The sequence below is a fragment of the Callorhinus ursinus genome, unplaced genomic scaffold (assembly GCF_003265705.2).
Source record: "Callorhinus ursinus isolate GAN/ISIS: 27379988/994484 unplaced genomic scaffold, GSC_fseal_2.0 scaffold13, whole genome shotgun sequence".
Lineage (NCBI taxonomy): Eukaryota > Metazoa > Chordata > Mammalia > Carnivora > Otariidae > Callorhinus > Callorhinus ursinus.
The window spans coordinates 12,519,935-12,529,902 of NW_027397075.1; the positions used below are offsets into that span (position 1 = coordinate 12,519,935).

The 9,968-nt window shown below is 53.9% G+C and overlaps 1 long non-coding RNA gene across 2 annotated transcripts; it reads left to right on the top strand.

The window, feature by feature from the left end:
• The first annotated feature begins 453 nt into the window (after positions 1-453).
• On the top strand, positions 454-9,754 carry LOC112813869 (uncharacterized). 2 transcript variants are annotated; one of them, XR_012380460.1, is made up of 4 exons: positions 454-563; positions 6,107-6,464; positions 9,329-9,408; positions 9,632-9,751. It is a non-coding gene; the product is annotated as an uncharacterized lncRNA (long non-coding RNA). The 2 variants fall into 2 exon arrangements; XR_003205600.2 differs by having other exon boundaries at positions 9,329-9,754.
• Positions 9,755-9,968: the final 214 nt, after the last annotated feature.

Consider the following 9,968-nt stretch of genomic DNA (forward strand, 5'->3'; position numbering starts at 1 on the left):
TGTTTTAAAAAATGAGTATTATTATAAGCGCTAAATTGGAGGAAGGGAGAAAGGGAAGGGTCAGCCACATCCCAATGGACCGGCCCCAGGAAGGAGGAGCCACCCCTCCCCTGGCCCCGCCCCCTTGCCTTCCGAGGGAGGAGACCCCCCGCCCAGGGTAGAGACGAGGGGGCGGAGGAGCGGGAGCGACACATTTTTGAGTTGTGACCAAGTGGAAACTCCCTCCCGGAGGCGGAAGCCGGGGGCGCCCCACTGGGGCCGGAGCCTCCGCCGGGGAGGGATCCGCGGCCCGGGGGCGGGGCGCCGCCGGGACCCGGGGTCCACCCCTCACCCGTCTTATGAATATGAATAAGCCAGCCCCGGCGGGCGGAAGTGCGAGGCGGCCCCGGCCCAGTGGCCCCGCCCCCCGCCGCGGCCCCGCGCCCTGGGGGCGTGGTCTGCCCGCTGACGCCCCGCCTCCCCCGCCCCGCTCGGGGTCTCCTTCCGGCCGGCGCGCCCGGGACGTGACCTCGCGGGCACGCGCCGGAGCCACCTTGGGGGAGGTGCCCGCGGCCCCCGCACAGGTAGGGCCACCCTTTGTCCCCGGCGCCGCCCCCTGGAGCCCGCGTCCTGCCGCCAGCCGCGGCCGGCACCCCTCCACCCGCGTGCGCTGCTCCTCCAGCCCCGGATCGGGCTGGCTGCCCCCAGGACAGGGTCGGCCCCTTGGCCAGGCTCCCTGGATAGGACTCCATACCTTCGAGCGCTCGCACACGGCGGGGGGAGGGGGGCGGTGCAGCAAGAGCCCTGCCCTCAGAGGGCTTAACTTTCCAGGGCGAGAGAGGCCAACGGGGTAAATCAGTAGACCGCCAAGGGTGTCAGAGAGTGTGAAAATGAGGACAAAAGCAGGGGAAGAGCGTCAACTAGGCGGCTAGGGAGGAGAAGTCAGGGAACAAGCCTGTGCCGGGGATTTGACAGGCCCCAGGGCCCTGAAACGGGGGTGGGGGGTGGGGCGGCTGGAGGGAGAGGAGAGTGAAAAGGATGGAATAATGATAATAATGGGTCAGGTGTTGAGCAGGTACCAAAGTGCTAGGTGCTCTATGCATATAATTTCTCTCCATCCTCTGGACTACCCAGACCTGGATAGTACCATTGTCTGAAAGGTTAAATAACTTGCCCAAGGTCACACAGCATTGGAGCCCAAGGAGGTTGATGTCATTGCCTGAAACACACCCAGGAGACCGAGGGTGGGGTGACCTTGCCCAAGACGGGTCCTCTACCCTGGGCCTCAGTTTCCTCCCACAGTACTAAAGGGAAAGTGTGTGTTGGGGGGGGTGACTGACCTCCTGAAATGAAGGATGGGCAGGTAGGGCCCTTTTTGCCAGTAATCGGCCCAAAAGCCAGCGTAATGCATACCCAGCAATTGGGGCCCTGAAACCCAGCCTGAATTCAGTGCACAAAACAAGGGTGTAGCAGGAGCCTCTGACGATGTCTGTTCTCCCGGGAGTCTGTTATTGTCTGGGAAGCACTTGTCACCCTCCAGGCTCTAGAGCAGGTACAAGTGGCTTCAGGGAGGGAGGGAGGGCGGAAGGCCCAGAGCCTGCTGCGCCTGGGAGTGGGGGGAGGGGGGAGCCCAGAATGGCTGAGTGCTCCCAAGCAGTAACAAAGGCGATGCCAGCCAGACAGGCTGTGTGCACCCGCCAGCAACTGCAGGACCAGCAGAATCACTCAACATCCCTGTGAGCCTGGAGCAATTAAAACATACACATGAAATCCACCCAGGTCTGCCCCGGCAAGCGGGTTCTCTGACCGCTGCCCAGACGGGTTGGAAAGGGCCTCGGGTTGCCACTTGGGGTTCTACTGACTGTGCTGACTGCTTCTCTGCTGTGGGAACCGGGGAGATGTTTGTGTGCTCCTCTGAAGACTGCCCCTGATCCCAAGAAGGCCTGTGGGCTTCTCAGAGGGGCAGGCATGGTGAATCTTAATGCAGTCTGCCCCTTCTGCCTGACACAACTCCGAGTCTTGGCCTTTGGGCTGTGGCAGGAAATGGAGCTCTGAGGTTAGGAGTGGGACCCAGCCCTCTGTGTTCGAGCCTCAGGTCAGCAGTCAGTCGGAAATCCTGATGGTACAGGACCACAGGGGCACTTACTGTCAGGTGCATTTCAGAGATGAGAAAGAGGCTCAGAGAAATTAAAAGATTTGCTTGAGAGTGCCCAGCTGTAAAGTCACAGGAGATGGGATCCAAGTGCAAATGGTTCTGGCTCACAAGCCCTGTGCCTCAGGAAGCTGATTCACCCCAGCAGAGGGGATATACTTTTATTTGGCTTGGAGACACCTCCCACACACACATATTCTGTGGGGATGATGACCAAAGGGGACAGAGACACTTTCTGCTATTTCTGCTATTCTTTCTTCTCTGCTACACAGTCCTTGGGCCTTGTCCCCAGGCCTTTGGGTCTAGGCCAAATCAGTCAGTTCTTCCTTCGGGCAGGACTGGTGTAGGTGTGCCCAGGACCCTGCAGGATCTGGGGCTTTGGTCTTGGAGCTGGGCCCATAGGGTGAATGAGTTCACCTGAGTACCTGGGGCCCATCTGCACGCCCTGGCCTTGAACTAAGGGGACAGCTGGAGCTGTGGCCACTGGCCAGGTGGGCCGTGAGTGTGGGGCTGCCCAGGTAGAGGGAGACAGGTCATGGGACTTATGTGGATAGCATGCCAGAAGGAAATGAGAGTTGGTCCCCTCAAGTAACCCTGTGGGCCAGAGCTGGTGAACAGTCACTCTCTGTTCATTGTTTCATATTGAGTTGGTCCCTCCCTCCCGGCAAACTCCTTGCCTCTCTGACAATATTCTGAGTCTTAGAGCCCCAGCAGACTCTCACACTGGACATGCTGACCCAGCAAGTCTGGGACAGAGCCCAGGGGTCTGCATGTTTAACAAGTGGTCCTCTAACTCAACCTGGAAAACCACTGTCCTGGACCTCCCAGCCAGGCAGCCAGGAGAAACCCCTTCTGGAGCTTTCTAGCAGACCGGAGCCTGGTGTATGTAATTGTTTTCCATGACTGAATTTAAATGCATTCCAGTCTCCTTCGGAGCGCTGTCATCAGCTGAGCTTCTCCCCTGTTTAAAATAAATGATTGAGTCTCCAGTGATAGCCCTGTCTCCAGCCCTCCCCTGCCAAATTTCCCAGAAGAGCAGTCCGCCCTACATCACCCACTTACTTCTGAGCTCCTTGTTCTATCCTGAGCTGCCCCCCAAGCAGCTCTTTGCACAGAGACCTCTCAACTGCTTTTCCAACAGCTGGTGGTCCTGCTCACCTCCTAAGTCCTCTACGGTCTATACCATCTTCCTGTCTGCCTGTGACCCCTGAAAACGGGTGTTCCTTAAGTTTCCATCCTTAGACCATCTGTTTCCTCAGGTGAAGAAGCAAAAGTGAGGGGGACACCCATCTCTATTCGGGAGAATCCCCAGTATTTCTACTCAGCCTCCGGGCTGTGCCAGGCTGATTTTCCTAAGGCCCAACTTGATGTCTCCCCTAGGCTAATCCATTGGAGCTCTTCCAAATAGACCCTTTGACTTGAGGGGAATCCGTTCACACCTGTGGTGGTCCAGCTGGTGTGGGTTCTGCATGGCTCCTTCCGAAAGCTGCACACCCTGACAGAGGAACAGAGCCCCTGCCATTTTTAAGGGAAATGGTTCTTGGGTTCATGTCAGGAACCAAGCTTCCCTGGGAACTTCTGATTTCTTTATGCTCTCCTTGATAAAATGGTTTGTACCCTCCCGTTTTCATGACCACTGACCCGAGTTATCAGTTGGTGTTGGCTCTGGCGCCCCGGGCATGCAGCCTCCGGATCTCTGTACCTCTCTCCTGCATGTTTAACTATTTTTAAAAAAAACTTTTTTTTTAAGGAGGCTCCACGCCCAGTGTTGTCCTTGAATCCACCACCCTGAGATCAAGAGTTGCGTGCTCTACTGACTGAGCCAGCCAGGCGCCCCTCTCCTGCATGTTTAACGTCTGCTTTGGCAGCGTCTCTCATGCCTGTCCTGCATTAAGGGTCTCTGGACTCCCCAGTAGCCTGCCTCCTTTGCTGAGAGCCTCCACTGAATGGGCAAGCCCCCTCTGGGTCAGTTCATCTGTCACCTGCTCAGGGACGGCCCGGTATTCTTATTAGGGGCTGTGCAGCATTGGGTCAGTGCCCCTGACCAGAGTTGGGTTCTTAGTTCAGATCCTGGTTTTGCCCTAACCAGCCTTATGACCTGACAAATTCCTTGAGCCTGAAGCTGGTAATAATCATCCCGTCTCATAAGACTCTTGTAAAGATAGACATTATATGACCTCATCTGTAAGAGTCCTTGGCACATAAAATTGCCTGATCTATATTATCACATCTAATCCTCAAAACCAGGTATATGGTCAGGTATATGGTCACTGTTAGGCCCATTTTGTAGTAAGGAAAGGAAGGCCCAGAGAAGCCAAGTGATTCACCCAAGGGCACACAGCTATAAAAGAGCAGAAGTGGGTTTCTGTGCGTTTCATTTTTGAGCTGGATCTTCTAATCACTAACCCCTCACTTCAGTTCTCATTCTTCATCTTCTGTCCATTCATTCATTCACTCAGCATGTATTTATGGCATGCCTGCTACTTACGGATTTGGCAGTGAATGAACAGATGAAGCTCTGCCTTCACAGAGCTTACATTTTAGTGGGGGCACAGTTAGAAAGAGATGTATAGGAACTCCTGTGGGAACTTCCCTGAGGCCCCTTTTCTTCCCTGTTTACCCTGGGGGCACAAACCAGGACCCCCCCATCCCACCTCCCCGCTTTTCCTTGTACCTGAAGGCCCTGAGTGGTAGACATTGGCAAAATTGGACTGGATATAGGTTTGACCCTTGTGAAAGAGGAAGTAGGTCACAGCAGGACCTGATACAGGGTTTGAAGGGACTGAAGTCCTTGGGGGTGGGCACCATGAGCCACAGGGCAGGCTTGATTCAGGAACTGCAAGTCAAACCCACAGTGAGATACCACTTTGCACCCACCAGGATGGCTATAACCAAAAAAAAAAAAAAAAAAGAGGGACAGTAATTAAGTATTGGGGAAGACAGGGAGGAATTGGAGCCCTCGCCCAGTGCTGGTGGCGATGTCAGATGGTGCAGCCACTTTGAAATGGTCTGGCAGCACCTCAACATAGAGATACCATTTGACCGATCAGTTCCACTCCTAAGTATCTACCCAAGAGAAATGAAAACACAGGTCCACGCAAAAACTCGTACAGGGATGCTCACAGCAGCATTACAACAGCCAAAAGGGGGAAGGAACCCAAACATCCATCAGCAGATGAGGAGGTAAATAAAACGTGGTCCATCCATGTTGCCAGTTCCCACACAGATGAACCTTGAAAATGTGTTGAGTGCAAGAAGCCAGACACGAAAGGCCACATACTGTATGATGCCACTGTTTTGAAGCACCCAGAGTAGGTAAATCCATAGAGGCAGAAAGCACCCGAGTAGCTGCCAGGGACTGGGGGTGGGGGGCTGGGGGGCTGGCGATGAACAGTAAATGATACTGGGTGCTGGTTGTCTTTTTGGGGTGTTGAAAATGTTCTAAATTGATTGGACACAACATGGTGAAGATACTGGAAACCGCTGAATTGTGTGCTTTGAAATGGTGACTTGCTGCGTGGTTGGGGTTCTCTGGGCACTGCCCTGGCTCTAGGGAAATGATGGCAGAGACATGCTCTGTAGAGGAGATTTCAGGCTTAGCTTAGGAGTCATCCCTGAGAGAGGCCCCCACCCCAATACCCGCCCCGCTCTGTCACTGGTCGACTGTCTCAGCCCTTCTTTCTTTCCTTTATGGCTCTTCCCACCCTCGGGATTGTTTTCTTGTCCTCGGACCCAATTTTGTCGACTCTCGCTGGGCTGAGTTCCATGACGCCAGGGGCTCGTCCGCATCTTGTTTGTGGTCCCATAGTAGGTGTTCAGATACCTGCTGAACAGATGGACCAGGATATGTTGCTAACAGTGGAGGGGGGAGGTCTGGGCTGGGGTCCGTGCTCCCTGCGGTGGGGTAGAGATAGTCAGCACAGCAGATCAGGGTGTCTCCCAGCCCCAGTGGCTTTCTTTTTCTCTCTGTTGCAGTTCCAGGAGAATGTCTCTGGAAAGGAAGCCCAACGCCCGGTCTGGCTGGGAAGAGGCAAAAAAGGGGAGGGGAGCAGGAGTGGAGGCCGGGCGGGCCTGGGGAGGAAGTCTGCAGCCCGGGCTGCCGAGGGTGTGGTGTCTGTGTTTGCACCTTTGGAATGCAGCTGATTCACTCCGGGGAGCCCTCTGCAGCCACTGCTGCCGCCTTGGATCTGACATCTGGAGGCTGAATTCCAGGAGGAGAGAGACGGATTCCTGCAAGCAGATGCCAACTTTGAAGGTCAAACTGAGCAATGGAGCTGCTTTCGCAGGAGGCCCAGAGCATCCAACACTGCCCCACCCCAGGATTCTGGGAGAGGTGAGACGCAGCCCTGAAAGGAGCAGATCCTCTATGTGAACAGCCTAGGGCAGGGAAGCAGAGCTCTGCAGTCAGACCTGGGTTCAAAGATCACTTACTCAACAGTTCCTGTAACTCATGGGCCAAGGGCCTGGCTGGTCCCATGCTCAGCAATGGCACCGGGACACTGGTTTCCTTCTCCTGGCCCAATGTCCGCTGTGTTGCTCTATTTTCCCCAACAGTGTTTTCGGAAGCCTGAGAACTCCCAGCTTGCCTCCCCCTGGGGCTCCAGCAAGCCCCTTGGCTTCTGAGATCCCAGCTCCTCTCAGATGCTGATTGGACAAGCCTGGCTCAGGAGCTTGCCCCAGGACAGGTCCAACACTCCTAGAACCACATGGAGAAAGTGGGAGTGAGGGGTCCTCCAAAGGAGCCAATGCCCGGTTGTGGGCAGAAACGGCACACATCCCAACTCTGCTCAGCTGCCTCTGCAGGACCGGCTTCTGGGGCACTGTGCTTAGCTTTATGGCTTTTACCTACTGGGTGTCCCACTGGCTAAGTTCCTTAAGCTCTCAGAAGCTCATTTTCTTCATCTTTGAAATCTCAGAGGATTCTTTTAAGGATTGAATGAGACAGTGCATGCAAATCTCTTGGCACCTTCCTGGCCCAGAGGAGACAAGATGCTAACTAGTTCTCTTTCTCTTCCCTATATGTAGGTTCTAGGTGATTCTGTCTAGATCTGTGTGGTCTGAAAGGGCCGTGCATTTGTGCGTGCGTGCATGTGTGTGTATATGTGTGCGTGCGTGTGTGTGCATGTGCCTGTGTGTGCATCATGTGCGTGCGTGTGCGTGTGCGTGCACATCGTGCATGTGCATGTGTGCGTGCATCGTGTGCGTGTGCATGCACGCCTTGCGTGCGTCATGTGTGTGCATATGTGTAAGTGTGTGCATCGTGTGCGTGTGCATGCACGCCTGTGTGCGTCGTGTGTGTGCACCGTATGCGTGCATGCATCGTGTGCATCGTGGGTGTGCGTGCGTGCATGTGTGTGTATATGTGTGCGTGCGTGTGCATGTGTGCACATCGTGCATGTGCTCGTGTGCGTGCGTGCATGTGTGTATGTGTGTGTGCATCATGTGTGTGCTCACAGCAGGCCTGGCCCCATTCCCTTCTCCGAGGTATTTGTACTATTTGGCTTCTCTCGGACAGGGTTGCAGACTACACAGGACAGAGGGGGGAGGCAGGAGGGACAGGAGATGGGTGGAAGGAGGAGCTCGGGGGCCTCACTGGTGGGTCTGCAGGCTCAGACCTGCCTCTGGAGTCCCTCCGTGGGCCCTCAGCTCCACCTGGGGCTGGAGGAAGGGCCCAGGCTCTGAGGAGGAGCTGCCTCCGTCCCTCCAGTGCCACATTATCAGTGTGTCTCGTCATTCGACAGTGGGTATGGGGGGGCCCTGCCCTGGACCAGACTTGCTTATCTCATATATTCTCTCTCACCTGGAACCTGGAATTCTAGAGCCTCTGAGAGGGCACAGTGCAGGCCTACTGCAAGCTTTTTGTACCGATTTGTGAACTGAAGTGAAGCACCTCCCATAACCTGCTTGGGGCACGCAGAGCGCTAGGATGGCAGTGCCACCCCTTGGGCTCAGCACCCTCCACCCCTACCAGCCCTGCTCAGTGGCACACGTCTGAGCCTCCATAGGTCCACGTGTGCCCTTGTCCCCACTAAACCACTCAAGTCCTCCAACTCTGGCCTGTTCGCTGCACCTTAGAGAAGCCTTTCCTGCCAGCCTCCTGCCCCCCAGGTTATTCTCCCCACGGCCTTGTGTTCAGTAGCTCTGTGCAGAGCTGACATGGCAGTCATGTCACCCGTGCGTGTCCTATGTGCCATTAGCCAGACTCTGTGTGACTTGTCCCAGGCTTCCAGGACCACTCTGCCCGGTTCTCTTCTGGATGTCGAGCATTTAAAAATATGTTCATCTCAAAAAAAAAATATGTTCATCTCTTTCATCATATGACAGACTCTCTGAAGGACATAGTAAAGAGAGCTGCATTTTCTGAACTCTTTCCAAGTGCTTTTTAAAAATGGAGCTATAAGGGCGCTTGGGTGGCTCAGTGGGTTAAGCATCCCACTCTTGATCTCAGCGAGGGTCTCAATCTGAGGGTCGTGAGTTAAGGCCCTGCATTGGCCTCCATGCTGGGTGTGGAGCCTACTTAAATAAAATAAATAAAAATTGAGATGCAATTCATATGCCATAAAATTCACCCTTTTAAAGCATACAATCTAATGGGTTTTAGTACCTTCACAGAGTGGTGCATCCATCGCCACCTTCTAATTCCAGAACATTTTCGTCATCCCAGAAAGAACCCCCTGCAGGGCGCCTGGGTGGCTCAGTTGGTTAAGCGACTGCCTTCGTCTCAGGTCATGATCCTGGAGTCCCAGGATCGAGTCCTACATCGGGCTCTCTGCTCGGCAGGGAGTCTGCTTCTCCCTCTGACCCTCTTCCCTCTTGTGCTCTCTGTCTCTCATTCTCTCTCTCTCAAATAAATAAATAAAATCTTTAAAAAAAAAAAAGAAAGAAAGAAAGAACCCCCTGCAGGTTCACCAGTTGCAACAAATGCGCGGCTCACGTGGAGGGTGCTGATAGTCGGGGAGGCTGTACGTGTGTGGGGGCGGCCAGTGTGTGGCAAATCTCTGTACCTTCTGGATATGGCTATGAACTTACAACTGCTCTAAAACAATGGAATTGATTAAAAACAAAAAACAAAGCCAAAAAGAAACCCTGAGTCCATTAGCAGTCCCTACCCATTCCTCCCTCCCCCAGCCCCTGGCAACCATCAGCCTGCTTTCTGTCTCTGTGGAATTGCCTGTTCTGAATGTTTCGTATCAACAGAATCACACACATCGTGGCCTTCCATGTCTGGCTTCTCTCACTGAGCATCGTGTCTTCGAGGTTCCTCGGTGCTATGGCAGGTATCAATGCTTTATTCCTTTCTCTGGCTGAATAATATTCCATTGTTTCTTTGGCTAGATCAGAATTTGTTTATCTGTTCATCCATCCATGGACATTTGGGTTGTTTCTACCTTTTGTGAATAGTGCTGCTATGAACGTGCATGTGCAAGTTTTTGTAAAGAAGAAGGTTTTTAGGGGTGCCTGGGTGGCTCAGTCGGTTAAGTGTCTGCCTTTTGGTTTCAGTTCAGGTAGTGATCTCAGGGTTATGAGATCGAGCCCCACGCATCGGGCTCCATGCTCAGCACAGTGTCTGCTTGGGATTCTCTCTCCCTGTGCCCCTCCCCTAGCTCATGCTTGCTCTCTCTAAATAAATAAATAAATAAATAAAATCTTAAAAAAAGGTTTTCAGTCTAAGTGCTTTTTGACAAACACCTCATATGATCCTCACAGAAACCCTGAATGTTGGTGCTAATATGTTCCAACTTGGGCTGATCAGGAAACAGAGGCTCAGAGAGGGGAGGCAAGATCATGCTGCTGGAAGCCCTGGGATTCTCCGGCTCCTGGTCACCAGGCAGGCTCC